At 40.0% G+C, this 15,584-nt stretch overlaps 1 protein-coding gene and 1 non-coding gene across 2 annotated transcripts in view; one reads left to right on the top strand and one right to left on the bottom strand.

Moving 5' to 3' along the window:
* The window catches only part of Galntl5 (polypeptide N-acetylgalactosaminyltransferase like 5), a 77,247-nt gene that overhangs the window by 37,729 nt on the left and 23,934 nt on the right, over window positions 1–15,584 (top strand). The window lies entirely within an intron of this gene.
* On the bottom strand, window positions 7,563–7,635 carry Trnaa-ugc (transfer RNA alanine (anticodon UGC)). Its single transcript has one exon. It is a non-coding gene; the product is annotated as a tRNA-Ala (tRNA).

Here is a 15,584-nt window from a genome sequence, read left to right as displayed (position 1 = left end):
AGGTTGGTGTTTGGGATCTTTCTGATTTTCCTATGTAGGCACTCATAGCTATAAATTTTCCTCTTAGAACTACTTTCATAGTGTCCTGAAGGTTCTGGCATATTGTATCACTACTCTCATTTGAGTTTAAGAAATTTTAGATTTCTCCCTGATTTCTTCTTTCACTGATTCATCATTCAAAAGTGTACTGTTGAAGCTGGGGCTGTGGCTCAGTGGCAGAACACTCACCTAGCACGGTGTGAGGCGCTGGGTTTAATCTCCAGCACCATATAAAAATAAATAAATTAAATAAAAGTATTGCATCATCCACAACTAAAATAGATTGTTCAACCTCCATGTAAATTTATATAGTTTCTGTAGGATTTTTTTCATGTTGATTTCTAATTTCATTCCATTTTGATCTGATAAGATGCAAGGAATTATATCTTTTTTTTTTTTTTTTTTTTTGCTAACAGTTGCTTTATGGCCTATCCTGCATGATTTTTAACAACTACCAAATAATTCAAACTAAAAAACTACTCAAAAAATTAAAAGTAAACTAGTAATATATGAAACAAGAATTAATTTCAAAAAAATTATGCTGAATGAAAGAAGTTTTACACAAAATACTACATATTACATACTTCCTGTTGTATAAGATTCTACAAAAGGAAAAACTAACAGTGAATAAAATCAGAATAGTGCTTGCTTCCGGGTCAAGAGTAAAGAAGATCGATTGGGGGCATGTGGCAACTTTCTAGACTATATTTTTAAGGAGGAGATTAACATAAGTATGCAATGGTCCAGCTGAGAAATGAACGAATAAGATATATCTATTAAAAACGTACTGTCAGTTGTTGGTCTGCACACATGGTGGAGGCCAGTTAGGCAATCCACATGCCACAGGCAGCCCAAAAAATGGCAGTTAATAAATCATTTCCCTCTCTCTTGGGAAAAATCTTGGAAATAAAAATCTTGGGATGCAGCTACTTTGGAAAACAGTCTGGAAATTATTCAAAAAATTAAGCATAGAGTTACATACACAGTTTCACTCCCAGGTAGGTACTCAGGAGAATTGAAAGCTCATGTCCACACAAAAACCTCTGCATGAATATTCAGGGCAGCACCATTCATAATAGTCAAAAAGTAGAAATCACATAAAATGTTTACCGGTTGATGAATAGTTAAACAAAATGTAGCATTTCTGGGGCTGTGGCTGCGGCTCAGTTGTAGAGCACTCACCTAGCATGTGTGACACACTGGGTTTGAGTCTCAGCACTGCATATAAATAAATGAACAAAATAAGCCAGAATCCCAGCCCCAAGTTGTGTTGACTTTTTTTTTCTCCTTAACTTTGTCAGACATGATAGCACCACTGAAGTGCCGCAGTCTGGCTGGGCACAAATCACGAGCCACTCAAGCAGGAACAAACTTTATTTCCGAACTCCCGCGAATGCCACCCACACGGCCTTCTCCCCGACACACCACACACCAACCGGAAAATCCCTCCTCAGGCACTTCCCCAACCAACTCGAACTCCCTAGGAATCCCCGGGAGAACTCCAAAGTAGTGAGAGAACTCCAAAGTAACGGGCCAAGGCAGACCGCAGGGGTGTAATATACAATTGAATACACAGCTTAACATAACCATCTTCATCTCTATGGCTCGCTGGCCTCACCTCTCAACCACTCCGTTCTGGCAAAAATGCCATGCCTCATTCCAACTCGGCTGTGGCTCTCAGTATTCAAGCAGGCAGACCTTCAGTGAACAGTTCCCGATGCCTTTTCTAGATCAGACATACACAGAACATTCTGGCACTTGAGAGGCTCAACCCTGGCCCCTCTCTGGACCTAGTGCCACCCCAGGCTCCCAAAGGTCTGATATCACTCCAGACGGATGTGCCTTTCCTTGACGTCATATAAACCGCATCGTGCATGCCTGGGTCTTGCTTCTAACCCTAGACCTTTTGTCTGAGGTGCGTCCGCGTTGCTGTAGTTCAGGGTTCTCCGTTGCTATTTGCATTCCGTTATATTAATACGCCACCATTTATCCATTCTGCTATCAATGACACTTCAACTGTTTCCTGTTTGAGACTATTGTGAATAACAACTTACATTTTCCTTCTTTCTTTTTTTACTTCTTTTCATTTCCTCAGTGCTGGAGCTCCCTCCCAGGGCTTGGTATGTGCGCCACTCCTGAGTGACATCCCCGGCCCCCAGAGTGACACTACGTTACTGTTACCGAAAGCAGACACACCTTTCCCTTCAGCCTGACTGAAGGAGGCTCATGAGTGGGGGCCTGGAAGCCCCTGCCCATCCTGCCTGCCCCAGGGAAGAAACAGAAGGGCACCGGCCACCCCCTTCCTCTCACAAACCTGAAGCAGACCACTGGGTCAGCCTCCTCAGGAAGCATAAATCAACTCAGACTCATAAGGGACAAAGTTGCACAAGCATTTGGCTGAACTCAGGTACTAAAATCTAAATGTGGAGTAATATATTGGAAAGTAAAAAATTAAAAGGTGCCGCAGCCCAGCTGGCTGGGCAAAATAACCGGGGGGTGACGAATAACTTGTGTACGTTGATACAGCAGGAGTAGGAGCCGTTTATTGTAGGACAGGAGTGGTATTTAAACATTTTACACAGCTTATCTAATTAGCATAAAATAGATACAGCAGTCAACCAATCAGGAATCTCCACACTTAATGGCTCGCTTTTGTTACTTCACAAACCACTCCCTCTGGCATTTTGCCAGGCGCCATGCAGTCTTGTTTACAGACTCTAACATTTCTCTGGCAAAATAACAGGTGCCAATCTGACTTGTTTACAGACCTTAACAAAAAGGCAGTCAGATAACCCTTTAGCTTGTCTCGAAGTTCCATGAGGTATTTTGAAAGCTTGGATCTTTCTTAAGTTTATTTCAGAAAAGCTAAACAGTAGGCCTAAACTAGAGAAGGGTTTGACCTTGACCCTCACGAGGCTCTCCCTGTTTCTCCAGTGGAGGTACAAGGGCTGCCAGTCTTTCTGGAAGCCTCTTTTGACCTCTTGAACTCCTGGACTCCACCTGCTAGTTGGAGCTCATGGGGAGGGGCCTCTGGGAGGTGGCCATGCCCTGTGATGTCACCAGGCTTTGTGAGGTGACCTAATGCTGCGTTTTAAGCACTACTGTATAGCCGGGACAACCTAGAATAATCCAGCACCATAAAAATCTGTCATCCAGAAAGTTACACCTTTCAGTCCCGTCCCACAGGCTCCCACCTAATTTTGCCTATGACTCCACTTGGCAAGTCCAACACTGTCAAAGCAGAGGATGCAGGGAGTCTTACCTCAATGGTAGGTGGAGGGAGCTGGTGTGCCAGAAAGGGGAAGACCAAGATGTGGGGGGAGTTCCCCCTTCCAGGGAACCCTTACATTGTCCTAATGCTGAGGAATTGGGAAGAAGATGTCTTCAAATCTCCAAAAGGCAGCATGCATCCAGGCTGGGTATGCCACCCTAGAGGAGGAGGAATGGGAGTACCGATGGCTTTAGTTCTTGAAGAACAGCCCGGTCTTCACTATGTACTCCTTTGGGATCTTGACATGTCTATCAAATGAACGTGTTATTATTTAAAATATTCAGTAAGGGGAAAAAGCTTTTAAAGTATCAGAGAGGTGTAGTCCTTACGTGGAGATCAGTGTTAACATTGTCCCAGGAAGGCCAGGAGTTAAAAAAAAAAGACTAATTATCTACTTAAAAGTTAGTCATGGCATTATTTAAAGCAAGGTCATCTTTTCCTAACTCTAAAATCTCACATTTCAAAACAAACTCAATGTCTATAAATCCAGATTCCCCCATGTGTGTATCTGTGCCTGTGTGTATGTGTGTGCGCACGCACACATGTCGATGGTAATTAATTGCCTTCTTTTCTTCTTTACGGAATTCTTTTAGGTAGTTCCTGATTCTCTTTAGTTGTACTTAAAATTGTATTTGTTGTACATATAAATCATTGTTGAAACATGTTTTAAAAATCAATTCTGTGTCCTTCTATCATGTAAATTCAGCATATTTTAGTGAGGAAAATAACTGAACATGATTTTCTTCTGAAGTTAATCAAAAAAACCAATCACAGACCTCTTAGACCTATCTCTTGGCATGAGAGGTTTCCTGCATTTCGTGGGAGTGGTGGAGGGTGGGTTGGGAGGAGAAATTAACACTCCAGAGAACCAGGGTGAGCTCTGCTTTATGAGAATGGAACACGAGGATTGATCTTGGTAAAATAAGAAAACCAGAGAGGGACTGTTTCCACAAGTGTTTGCCCCTTAAGAGAAATCCCTCCAAGTTTTCTTAAAAATTGGAATCCTTGAGAACGTGGACTTGTTTTTCTGTCCTAATCTGAGCCTATAAATACACTAACTCTGTCCATTAGATCTGGTTACGTATCTTGTCTATTTTGTCATTTGGGTTTTGGAGAACGTTCACACAGAATTCTCTCAAAATTTATACATTTAATAGGAAGATGTGGAAATAATAGAAATTAAGACAGCATCATTCCTTTTTCAGTTTTTGGTTGATTTATTGATTTGTTTCATTCATTGATGGTTCTGAGGCAGAGCCCCAGGCCTCACCCCAGCTAAGTAAGTGCCCTCTCCCTGAGCTCCACCTCCAGCTCTCTGTGTTTTAATCCACCATTTCCCTGGGTTAGAATTCTCCTCGTCTGTTATGTGTTTGATATTCTTTCTTTGCATAATCAAATATTTCATTTGTAAAGTATTATTCATTCAGCCAATGAACGTGTATTGTGCATCCAGTATCTCTGCCAAGTGTTAAACCCTGTGTCCTGGGAGAACACTCCTGTGCTGCGAAGCACTCTCTATTCTAACCTTAGACTCTCCCACCTTGATGCAGCCTCCTCAGTGCTGGTTGGCCATAACTGATCTCCAGCCCCTGGATAGGAGCTCTCTTCCCTCTCTTAGCAGCCCAGCACTTCCTAGCTGGGGTAGTTGTGACCTCAGGTACTGATCTGGTGGTCAGAAGGTAGGAATGTTTGCCCAGCACAGGAACGTGATAGCAGAACCCACTAAATTTGTATATGTCGTTTGCATGCATTTTTTACACACAGGTGCGTCTGTAAACAGTGGCACTGCTTCTTGTGTTTTCCAAATTCACATCATGTTCTGCTTGCACATTATGGTCTTTAGGTTTCACAATATTAGTGCATGTAGTCAGTTGATTTATTCCATCAGCGAATGAATAGCCTCACTTTGTCACTTCTATTGAGAAAAACCTAAATTGTATCTCCTTTTAAACCAGTACCCACATTACTTCAATTAGCATTCCTGTACATGTCTCATGATGGACATGTATATACCTTATGTATATATCTTCAACTTAACCAGATATTGCCAAAAGAGTTATGCAAATCTGTAGTCCCTTTGGGAGTGGACCACAGTTCTCATTATCCATATTCTCTGTAGCATGTGACACTGCATGTCTTTTACATTTTTAACTTTTTGACTGGTGTCATATTAGATTTTTTACAGATGTACACTATCTTTCCAAGATGGGTTGGGCATGGATAAGAGATGAGTGAGGCATTTTTCACATTATTTGACTCAGGAGTAGGGGCTGAGGACTTTAAATATGTGCTATATCTGAATGTTAAATAATCATGTAAACATCTGTTTTAAGATTTTTTTTGCTAATTAGAAAAACAATATGCTTTATGTATATGATAAGGACTGATATCAAAATGGTTATGTTTTTAAAACACTGGAAAGTGGATTTAACAAAAGTAAATGAAATCATTGAAATATCTAACACTGTTTCTCTTAAATTTTCTGATTTAGGAAATTGAAGAGCGGACATTCAAAAATGCTAGGTTTACACTAAGAAATATCTTAATCCAGTGTTTATTCTGTGCGTTCTTGTTGTTTGGGATCTGGATACCTCCGTTATTCATATATTTCCACCATCACCATGAGAACTACCAGAATAATACCCAGGAGTCTGAATCTCTCTTGTCCCTTGAAAAATATGGGCATCAACAAATCCTCCACAACCCAGGACAAATACCAAGACCACAGGTAGTAACTAACCCTTCTGACAAAGAGGAGCCTAAAAGCCCCAGACTACTTTCTCTGAAAAGTAAGTATTTTGATTTTTTGTTCTGTTAGGCCTTTAAGGGGAAAATACACCACACATCTAACATGTGGGTCCAGAGGGAAGACAGCAGGTTAGAGGACGGCATGCCCCCAGGTATTCCTCTGCTCAGGATCCAAGTAGCAGTACTGCTCCTCGGTGAGGTGGGTGATTGAGGGAATTCACTGACATTCAACACTGGACAGTCAAGTAATCACAGACACAGAAATTCAGAAGCTTTAAACACAAAACAAGAAACAATATGATAGAGACACACCGACTTGGCTGATGTTGGTAGCACTGTCCCTGCCTGTCCACTGCAGGAAGCACAGGAGGAGAGGCTGGGGAGAACCTGTGGAGTAGAACCTGACCCAGAGATGGTGGGGCAGGTTGAGGATTGAAACTGGTCAGAATCTCCGCCTGCCAGCCCGGTCAGGAACCAACTGCAGGTGGCCTCAGGGCAGCATGCAGAGGTGAGAGACCAGGGGCTTATAACAGGCGTCTCCACAGTGGTTGGCAGCTTGGTGAGAAACAGAGAAGTCAGATTTAACAAGCCCCAGTCCCATACCTGTTGTGGAGTTCAGACCCGTGTGGCTGAAACAGGTGCAGGGAGGATTGTGCCTGTGGTGACTGAGGCTGGGAAACTGAGGAGAAAGAGGCCCGAGAACCCTTTGTTGCTGGTCAGCCACAGCTTGGAAGAGGCCAGAAACTGGTCAGAAGACACTTCTGCACTCCAGGTCTGACTCTGGGAAACTCACACCCATGGTGTGAGTATATGTTAGACCTGCAGAGAATTAGATTTCCTGCTCTTAGAATGGGTTGGGGAGGTTCCTGAGATCCAGACATCCAGCAGAGATGAGCATCTACTCAGTGTTTAACCTCAAATCCTTCCAACAAAGTTCCTAAGACAGCCAGAACCAAGCCCCAGCCACTGGAGCTTCCCATTTAGATCTCCCCATCAGGCCTACTCTGGGGCTAGACTATCCAGACAAAACTCTGATTTTCAGTCCTCCTCAGTCTATCCTATCTTAAGCTGTGAGCCAGGAAGCTGGGAGGTATTACCACTAGCTTTGGTTCAGACCCCAATGGCTGGCAGCTTGGTGAGAAACACAAAGAAGTAGGGTTTAACAAGCCCTGGTCCGTCGTCCAACGGGTACACAGCCCCAAAAGAAATGCAAAGAATGGCCCAAAAGTGTAAGAAATAAACATCCATCCCTGCCACCACTTTAAAACACCATAATCCCTTCGTTTTTTATTAAATTTTCCCCCTTTTTTTAAAAAAAGAATATATTTAAAAAATTTTTCCATTCTGTGTGTGTAAGTTCTGGATACATATGTATTCATATAATTTTTCTTTCATTTTAATTGCTTTTTCTTCACCCATTTGTTATGTAGCCTGTTTTGAATTTGAAGGGTAGATTTTATATGGGGTTCTTGGGTTTGTGGTTTTTTTTTTTTTTTTTTTTTTTTGGTGGTGCTGGGGATTGAACCCAGGTCCTTGTGCATGCAAGGCAAGCACTCTACCAACTGAGCTATATCCCCAGCCCTGTATCTTTGTTTTTGTTTCTCTTATTACTCCTTCTTCTTTAAGGGGAAAATACACCACAAATCTGACATGTGGGTAGATTGTCAAATTTCCTTATTCCTTCTTTCCCTCTCTTTTTTCCTCTTATTTCTTTTATTTATTTATTACTCCTCCTTCTCTATGGCTGTCATCTGCTACCTCTCTCCTGCACCCCCCTCTTCACTTGCCTTCCTACTTCATTTCACCTAAGGAAATGTAATTATGCTACCTTTTAGAACAATTTGTTTGATATAATTCCTACTCCCCACCATCAGTGTTGGTGTGGTTATTAACACAGTGGATGATGTAGTTGACAATTACTGTTTAATATTAGATCTAATTCACAATTGTTTGTGGTTGGTGCTGATGTTAAATGCTGACCCCACCATTTCTCTTTTTATGGCAACTAGTCTTACAGATTTCATAGTAGACAATGGACATTTATTTTAATCCATCTCAATAGATGTGCTAGTCCACGATCTCTGAGAACATGAGGAAACAGGCAAACAAGTCTTCCCCCCAGCTACAATCCCCCAACAAAGTAACCCATAGATAGGGAAATGGATGAAATTCCAGAGAATTGCTATAAAAATTCAGTTAATAAAATGTTCAGTGAGCTAAAACAAGATCTAAGGAATGAATTAAGAGAGCAAATACAGAAACTGAAAGACAATTTCAATAAAGAGACCAATCAGAATTCCTGGAAATGAAAGATTACTGAATGAAGTTTAAAATCCACTTAAAATTATCAACAAAGATTGTATTATGTAGCAAATAGAACTTCACACCTTGAAGACAGTGTACATAAACTTGACTACTCAGTATGCAATAAAGAAAAAAATAAAAGACCACAATCAAAATACATAAGAACTCTGGGACAACATCAAGAGACCAAACCTGAGAGTCATTGGGATATATGGGAACAAGGAGTCAAGGGAACATATGGATATAATGACCAAAGGCATTAAGAAGCTTTTTAGTGAAACAATAGCAGAAAATTTTCCTAACCTTAGAAATGTGATGGACATGCACATACAGGATATATATAGAACCTCAAATAGACAAGATTTTTTTAAAAAAAAGGTCTCTAAGACATATCATAATTAAAAAGCCAACCATAGAAAATAAGGGAAGAATATTAAAATCTAAAGAGAAAAAATATTGGCTCACACTTCTTTAAGTGAGCCAATAAGGCTCACTTCTGACTTCTCAAATTGGACCCTAAAATAAGATATTCCAAGCCATAAAAGACCACAATGGTCAGTCAAGATTGCTATAATCCAGCAAAGCTATCTTTCAGATTTGAAGAAGAAATAAAACTGTTCCATGATGATAAGGATAAACTAAAAATACTCATGATCACTAAACCAGCATTAAAAAAATACTTGAAGATATGCTACACACAGAAGAACTCAAAAATAAATCCCAAAACTCTCAAATTGATGAAGCTTTCTAAAAAAGCAATTAGCTAAGTGAAAATTAAGACCTAATTATTTAATTTGCTTTATTTAAAGCAAACAAACAAAAATGACAGGAAAAAAATAAGCATCTACCCTTAACACTGAATGTAAATGGCTTCAACCCCCCAATTAAAAGACATAGATTCACAGAATGGATTAAAAAACAACATCCAACTACATGCAAAGACATCCACCAACTGAAAGTATAAGGATGGAAAGGATATTCTATAAAAATGGAGTTCAAAAACAAGCAGGAGTAGCTACTCTCGTATCTGACAAAGCAGATGTCAACAAAATAATCAGAAGACACAAAGAGGGCTGCTATATACTGGTAAAGAGAACAATCAAAGAGAAGATATAATGACTGTAAATGATTGTGCCCCAAATGTTGGTGTACATAATTACACACACACACAAACACAAACACACAAACACACTCTTCCTGAAAATTGATCCCAGATAGACCTGAATACAATAATATTGGGTGATTTCAACACAGCACTTTCACCAAGAGACAGTCCATCTAATAAAGAGACTTCTAATCTAAATAATATTATATATTATATCTAAATAATATTATAAGTCAATTGGATATCCACATAATATTTTGTCCAATGGACATCTACAGAATATTTCACATCAAATTGAATTCACTTTCTTCTCAGCAGCTCATGGGACCTTTTCCAAAATAGACCATATTCTAGGTTACAATGTAAATCAGCAAATACAAAAAACTCAATATAATCCCATGCATCTTATTAGACCATAATGGAATGAAATTAGAAATCAACAGCAAGAAAAGCTATAGAAACTACATAAACACATGGAGATTGAACAAAGAATACTTTTTTGATACAGTAGGGATTAAATCCAGGGGCACTTTACAATTGAACTACATCCCAGTCCTTTTATATTATTTTAAAATTTGAGACAGTGTTGTGCTAAGTTGCTTAGAACCTCACCAAGTTGCTGAGGCTGGCCTCAAACTTGAAATCCTCCTGGCCTCAGCCTGTCAGGTCACTGGGATTACAGGCGCCCCATGAACAATACTCTCTTAAATGAGGAATGGATCATAGAAGAAATAAGAAAAGGAATCAAGAAATTCTTAGAAACAAATGAGAACAGATACAACATATCAAAATCTCTGGCACAATACAAAGATAGTTCTAAAAGGAAAGTTTATAGCATTGAATGCATACATTAAACAAGAAAAACTACTGGTATGACTACACCATGTACACCAGAGGAATGAAAAGTTGTGCTCCATTTGTGTACAATATGTCAAAATGCAGATGCAGTCTATTGTCCTATATAACTAATCAGAAAATTTTTTTAAAACCAACAAAAAGATCCCAAATAAACAATTTAATGGTACCTCTCAAGCCTCTAGAATAGAAAGAACAAAGTGATTTCAAAATCAGTAGAAGACGGGAAGTAAGATTAGATCCAAAATTAATGAAATTGAGAAAAAAAAAGGGGCTAATATGAAAAAGAGTTGGTTCTTTGCAAAAATAAACAAGATTGATGAACCCTTAGCCAAACTAACCAAAAGAAATACCCAAATCAACAAAATTACAGATGAACAAGGTGATACCACCACAGACACTTCTAAAATACAGAGGATCATTAGAACGTATTTTGAAAATTTGTACTTCAAAAAAATTGAAAAGTTTAGAAGATACTGACAAATTTCTACGCACATACAACAGATCAAATTGAAGATGTAGAAAACCTAAACGGACCAATATCAAGCAATGATATTGAGGCAGTGATTAAAAGCCTTCCTCGAAAAAGACCAAAAACCATATAGATTCTCAGCCAAGTTCTAGCAAACCTTTAAAGAAAAACTGACACCAAACTTACTCAAATTATTCCACGAAACAGAAAGGGAGAGAACACTGCCAAATTCATTCTATGAAGGCATTATCACCCTAATACCAAAACCAGACAAAGCCAGGCGCAGTGGCACACACCTGTAATCCCAGCAGCTAGGGAGGCTAAGGCAGGAAGATCATGAGTTCACAGCCAGGTTCAACAACAGTGAGGCATATTAAGCAACTCAGTGAGGCCCTGTCTCTAAATAAAATACACAAAGGGCCAGGGATGTGGCTCAGTGGTTGAGTGCCCCTGAATTCAATCCATGGTACAACCCCCCCACCAAAAAAAAAAAACAGACACATCAAGAAAGAAACCTACAGACCAATATCCCTGATGAACATAGATGCAAAAATACTCAGTACAATCTTAGCAAATCACATTTACAAAACACATCAAGAAGACAGTTCACCATGACCAAATAGGCATCACCCTAGGGTTGTGAGGTTGGTTCAAAATACACAGATCAATAAATGTAATGCACATAAATGTGAATTAAGAACAAGAATCATATGATCATATCAATAGATGCAGAAAAGGCCTTTGACAAAATCTGTCACCATTTCAGGTTTAAAATGCTGGAGAACCTAGGGACAGAATGAACTTCAACATTATAAAAGCTATATATGACAAACCCAAGCCAACATCATACTGACTGGACAAAAACTAAATGCATTTCCTCTACAGTCAAGAACAAGACAAGATTTCCACTCTCACCACTCTTATTTGATGTCGTTCTTAAAACTCTAGTCTGATGACTCTGGTTCAGTCATCAGACAAGAGAAGGAAATTAAAGGGATGAAAATAGGATAAAAAGAATTCAAACTGTTTGCTGATGACATGACCCTATATATAGAATACCCCCAAAATCTCACCAGAATGCTTTTAGAGCTGATAAATTCAATAGAGTAGGAGGATACAAGATAAACATTCATAAATCAACAGTTTTCCTCTACTCCAACAATGAATCTACCGAGAGAGGAAATCAAGAAAGGCATCCTGTCCACAATACCTTCAAATAAAATAAAACACTCAGACCTCCACAATGAAAACTATAGAGCACCAAAGGAAAAAAATTGAAGAAGGCCTTAGAAGATAGAAAGACCTCCCATGTTTTTAGATAGGCAGAATTAATATTGTCAAAAGGGCATATTACCAAAACCATTATACAGATTCAGTGAAATCCTATCAAAATAACAATGATGTTCTTCACAGTCCTAGAAAAAAAAAACAGTCCTAAAATTCATCAGGAAGAATAAAATACCCAATATCCAAAGCCATCCTGAGCAAGATCAGATCTTGGCGGGAGACATCACCAAGATCTGATCTTAAATTATAGTACAAAGCTATAATGACCAAAACAGCATGGTGTTAGCATCAAAATAGATATAAAGACCATGGAATAGAATAGAAGGCACAGAGACAAACCCACATACTTAGAGTCATCTGATACTTGACAAAAGTGCCAAAAATACATATTGGAGAAAAGATAGCCTTTCAAACAAATGGTGCTGAGAAAACTGAATGTTCATATGCAGAAAAATGAAACTGGATCCTGATCTCTTATCCTGCACAAAAATCAAATCAAAGTGACTCAAAGACCTAGGAATTAGGCCAGAGAATCAACCGCTAGAAGAAAACACAGGGTCAGCACCATCAAATTGGTACAGGCACTGCCTTCCTTAATAAGACCCCTAAAGTTCAAGAATAAAACCAAGAATCAATAAGTGGGACAGCGTTCAATTAAAAAGCTCTTCATAGCAAAGGAAACAATAATATGTGAAGAATGAGTCTACAGAAGCAGGCAAAATCTTTGCCAGTTACTCTTCTGATAAGGGATTAATATCCAGAATATGTAAATAACTCAAAAAACTTGGCACAAATAAATAATGCAATCAGTAAATGGGGAAAAAAACATGAACAGACATTTCTCCAAAGAAGAAATACAAATGGAGAAATACAAATGGCCAAAAAATACAAAAAAAAAAAATATTTAACAGTCCTTGCAAACAGGGAAATGCAAATCAAAACTACATTGAGATTTCATCTCCCTCCAGTTGGAATGGCAGCCATCAAGACTATAAATGCTGGAGAGAATGTGGAAGTAAAGGTAACTCATACGTTGTTGATGAAACTACAAATTAGCACCACCACTTTGGAAAACAGTGTGGAGATTCCTCAAAAGACTAGGAATGGAACTCCATATGACCTAGCTGTTCTACTTCTTGGTATTTATCCAAAAGAACTAAAATCAGCATGCAATAATGTTCAGGCACATCAGTGTTTGTATCAGCACAATAGCCAAGTTATGAAACCCAGGTGCCTGTCAACAGATGAGTGAATTAAGAAAATGAATAAATACACAGTGGAGTTTAACTCGACCATAAAGGAGAATGGTAAAATGATGGGAGCAGAGAATATCATGCTGAGAGAAATAAGCCAGACTCCTTGAATTGGACCACGTTATGCCATCTGCGTGTTTGAATATTCCAGAATGAATTCCACCTTTATGTATACCAATAAAACACCAATTAAAAAAAAAAACAATTAATAGGAGGAAGACCAGTAGAGTGGAGGAAGGGAAATGAGGGGGCGGGAATAGGAAGTACTGGGGACTGAAGGGGAGGAAATTATATTCCATGCATGTGTGATTATGCATAATTATAAGGAATTAATAAAAAACTTAAATTTTAATATTTGAGAGAGTAAGAGAATGTCCTTTAAAAGGCAACTTAATTTTTGAATTATAAAATACTTAATATGCCCATATACTTATCACAGAAAATAACAAAATAAGCATTCTTTTTATAGTTTGCTATATCCACCTCAGGTAGCTTTCTGTTCTTCAAAGGAGTGAATTTCAACAATACAGTCAAAACTTGCCCCTCCTTCCTTCCCCACCCTCCAGCCTCAGGGGGAACACCACTAAATTGAGGGACAGGTGCCTCTGCACGATTTTCCCTTTGCTATTTCTTAAAGGTGTGTTTGCTATTGCCGAATTCCTACTTTTTCTTCATCTGAGAATATCTGTATTCTTCCATAATTACTGAAGGATATTTTTGGTGGATATGGAATTTGCTGTGGTCAGTTCTTTTCTTTCAGCATTTGGAAGTGTTTTGCCATTTCTGTCTGTTCCCTGTGGTTCTCCGAAGAGAATTTCGTCAGCTGGGCGGGGGGTGCACACCTGTACTCCCCAGCACTTGGGAGGGCAAGGCTGGAGGATCACCTGAGCCCACAAGTTCAAGACCAGCCTGGACAGCATTGCAAGACCCTGTCTCAAAGAGCAAACAAACGAGCACAGATTCATGTCTCTCTCTAAGTATCACATCACCTCCCCTTGGTTGTCAGGGTTTTCCTTGTCTTCAGTTCTCACCCATTTAATTGTGCTGCATCTCGATAGGATTTCCTTGGTTTGCCCTCTTTGAGGGGTTGCTCCGCTTCTTCAATCTGTAGATTTCCATATTTCACCAAATTGGGGGACTTTTCAGTCATTATTCCTTTGAGCACTTCCCAATCCTATTTTGCCCCCTTTCCTCTGTAGCTCCCACGAAGCAAAGTGAGCTCCCCTTTCATCTGGCAGATCCCTGACCCTCACTCCAATTCTTTTCCAGTTAGTTTTCTCTCTGTTGTTCAGATCAGGCAAATCCCACTGATCCGTCCTGGTGGATCCTGTCCTTTGTCATCACCAGTCTATCTAGCCTGTTCAGGGTTTACTTAGGTCATCTTTAGTCCTCTCCTTTCCTTTTGGTTTTTGATTATAACTCCCGTTTCTTTGCCGAGATTCTCCCTTTTTTCTGTTTGTTTCTAGCACTGTTACGATGACTACTTGAACATCTCATCTGATAATTCAGCCTGGTTCTTCTCGGGTTGGTCTCTCTGGGTTGTCTTCTTTCATTCAGTTTGAGATCTCCCTTATTCTTGGTACGACTAGTGATTTTTGTACGGGATCCTAGAATTGTTGATATCGTGATCTCCTTTTGCAGGCAGCAGTACCCCTGTTGAGGTGTAGCACAAGGCCAGAGTGTGTGTGTGTGTGTGTGTGTGTGTGTGCGCGCGTGGTGTGTGGCTTCCTGCTGGGCCCAGGGACACCACCCAGGCTATTTGGCCTGTATGTGGTCTCACTGCAGATGGGTGGGGTGGAAGTCCAGCTCTCTCTCAGAGCCCACTTACACCTTACCAGAACTGGGGTAGCAGTGGGTCTGTTATCCTTGCTGCCTTCCCTTATTCTTCTGCCCCACTGACACCGGGTGGGAGAGACACGGCTCCCCACCAGGCCTTGCTGGCACAGGGAAGAAGCGGAGCGTCAGTTGTTCTGACTCACACCGTCTGTTTTTCTCGTGGCTCCCAGGTGTGATGGAGGTTCAGCTGGGGAATGGGGAATGGGGAGTGCTGCTGAGCCCCTACTCACAATAGTTTCTGGTGAACCAGCCAGGAGGCTATGGAAGCATTCTTATGCAAATTAGCACTGAGGCTCATCTCCTAGGTGGAGCTGTTAGAATATTTCAGACTCTGCCCCCTTCAGAAATAAGTTTCTAATTCCTTATGTTCAAGTTCCTTGATGGGATCTGCACACCGACTCAGTAATGGACTTC

The sequence above is a fragment of the Callospermophilus lateralis genome, chromosome 1 (assembly GCF_048772815.1).
Source record: "Callospermophilus lateralis isolate mCalLat2 chromosome 1, mCalLat2.hap1, whole genome shotgun sequence".
In the NCBI taxonomy this organism is placed as follows: Eukaryota; Metazoa; Chordata; class Mammalia; order Rodentia; family Sciuridae; genus Callospermophilus; species Callospermophilus lateralis.
Note: the sequence above shows the minus strand (reverse complement) of the source record. Positions and strands in the feature narration are given on the sequence as shown.